At 42.1% G+C, this 2,470-nt stretch overlaps 1 pseudogene; it reads left to right on the forward strand.

Annotated features, from left to right (window-relative positions):
* The first annotated feature begins 386 nt into the window (after positions 1 to 386).
* Positions 387 to 2,112, forward strand: LOC138086224 (PRELI domain containing protein 3B-like; annotated as a pseudogene).
* Positions 2,113 to 2,470: the final 358 nt, after the last annotated feature.

The following is a 2,470-nucleotide window of genomic DNA, read 5'->3' on the forward strand; positions in this document are numbered from 1 at the left end:
TATTTTTATTCTCATTTTCAAAAGTGATAAACAGAGAAGTGATTCATGCAAGATTATAGAGAGAGGAAGTGGTCTTAGAATTAATTGCTGGTGAGAAAATCACAAAGCCAGGCTTTCAGATCTAATTATGGTGATCATTTGCATAATCCATATTTCATTACTTCCTGACCCAGGGACTGAACTGAAGTTTCCTGCTCTTCAGAATGATTCTTTCTGTCTGAGCCATCAGGGAAGCAGACTGCATTACTTAAACTGACTATGCTAATTCCCCAGTTACTATAGAAAAAAGCACCCTGAGTGGCTGAGGGGTGGGGCAGGGGCATGATTAACATCTTTGCCTCATTATGCCCTAGCCCCACCCCAACACTGTGAGGGTCACCGACACCATGAAGATCTGGACTTCAGAACACGTTATTGACCACTTACGGATAACTGTTATAACAGCTGCAATGCAGAAATATCCAAACGCTATGAACCCAAGTGTGGTTGGAGTTGCTATATTGGACAGACACATAGATCCCTCTGGAAAGCTGCATACCACAGACTTCTCAGCATGGAGTAGGGACTGTCTTTCACTGTGAAATCAATTATTGGTATCAGTTCAGTTCAGTTCAGTCGCTCAGTCATGTCTGACTCTTTGCGACCCCATGAATCGCAGCACGCCAGGTCTCCCTGTCCGTCACCAACTCCCGGAGTTCACTCAGACTCACGTCCATCGAGTCCATGATGCTATCCAGCCATCTCATCCTCTGTCATCCCCTTCTCCTCCTGCCCCCAATCCCTCCCAGCATCAGAGTCTTTTCCAATGAGTCAACACTTCGCATGAGGTGGCCGAAGTACCGGAGTTTCAGCTTTAGCATCATTCCTTCCAAAGAAATCCCAGGGCTGATCTCCTTCAGAATGGACTGGTTGGATCTCCTTGCAGTCCAAGGGACTCTCAAGAGTCTTCTCCAACACCACAGTTCAAATCATCAATTCTTCGGCGCTCAGCCTTCTTCACAGTCCAACTCTCACATTCATACATGACTAATGGAAAAACCATAGCCTTGACTAGACAGACCTTTGTTGGCTAAGTCATGTCTCTGCTTTTCAATATGCTATCTAGGTTGGTCATAACTTTTCTTCTGAGGAGTAAGCGTCTTTTAATTTCATGGCTTCAGTCACCATCTACAGTGATTTTGGAGCCCCCTTTTCGGGGCTGTTTCCCCATCTATTTGCCATGAAGTGATGGGATCAGATGCCGTGATCTTCGTTTTCTGAATATTGAGCTTTAAGCCAACTTTTTCACTCTCCTCTTTCACTTTCATCAAGAGGCTTTTTAGTTCCTCTTCACCTTCTGCCATAAGGGTGGTGTCATCTGCATATCTGAGGTTATTGATATTTCTCCCGGCAATCTTGATTCTAGCTTGTGTTTCTTCCAGCCCAGCGTTTCTCATGATATACTCTGCATAGAAGTTAAATAAGCAGGGTGACAATATAGAACCTTGATGTACTCCTTTTCCTATTTGGAACCAGTCTGTTGTTCCATGTCCAGTTCTAACTGTTGCTTCCTGACCTGCATACAGATTTCTCAAGAGGCAGGTCAGGTGGTCTGGTATTCCCATCTCTCTCAGAATTTTCCACAGTTTATTGTGATCCACACAGTCCAAGGCTTTGGCATAGTCAATAAAGCAGAAGTAGATGTTTTTCTGGAACTCTCTTGCTTTTTCCATGATCCAGCAGATGTTGGCAATTTGATCTCTTAGGAAGAACAAAAACATATGTGTAAGAATATTCTGTAGTGGGTCTCGTAGAGACAACCATGAAATTTAAATATGAATGCTTCATTTACAAATATGGTTTCAGTAGACGAGACACTTATATACAAACCACATCCTCAAGACCCAGAGAGCACTATTTTGACTCAAGAAGCCACAATTATGGTGAAAAGAGTCGGTCTGGGCAATTGCCTCGAAGGGTTGATGGCAAGGACCATATTGTCAAATGCTAATAAAGGCTGAGAAGCCATGGCTTAGGTATAAATTAAATGCTGAAATGGAGGAATTGATGGCTTTGGCAAGAAGAAGCAAATGGACACCAATGGGAACAGCAGTATTTGTGAAGAAGTGGTAATGAAAGTTGATATACAACATGCAGTTCCCCAGGTCTCTACAATCAGCATCATATTTATTTGTTATTTAAAACATACAACTCTATGTTAGGTAGGATTCTTTTTTTAATAAGCTGAAGAAAAGGTCTATGACTTGATCAAAACAAAGAGGTGCAGAGGTTCTAAATGAAAGGGACCAGCTGAAATTAGTGTTGTCTGAAATTAAGACGCTTGCTCCTCTGAAGAAAACTATGACAAACTTAGACAGCATATTAAAAAGCAAAGACATTATTTTGCTGCAAAAGTCCGTATAGTTAAAGCTATGGTTTTTCCAGTAGTCATGTATGGATGTGAGAGTTAGACCACAAAGAAAGCTGAGCA

This window comes from Capricornis sumatraensis, chromosome 9 (assembly GCF_032405125.1).
Source record: "Capricornis sumatraensis isolate serow.1 chromosome 9, serow.2, whole genome shotgun sequence".
NCBI classification, from domain to species: Eukaryota; Metazoa; Chordata; class Mammalia; order Artiodactyla; family Bovidae; genus Capricornis; species Capricornis sumatraensis.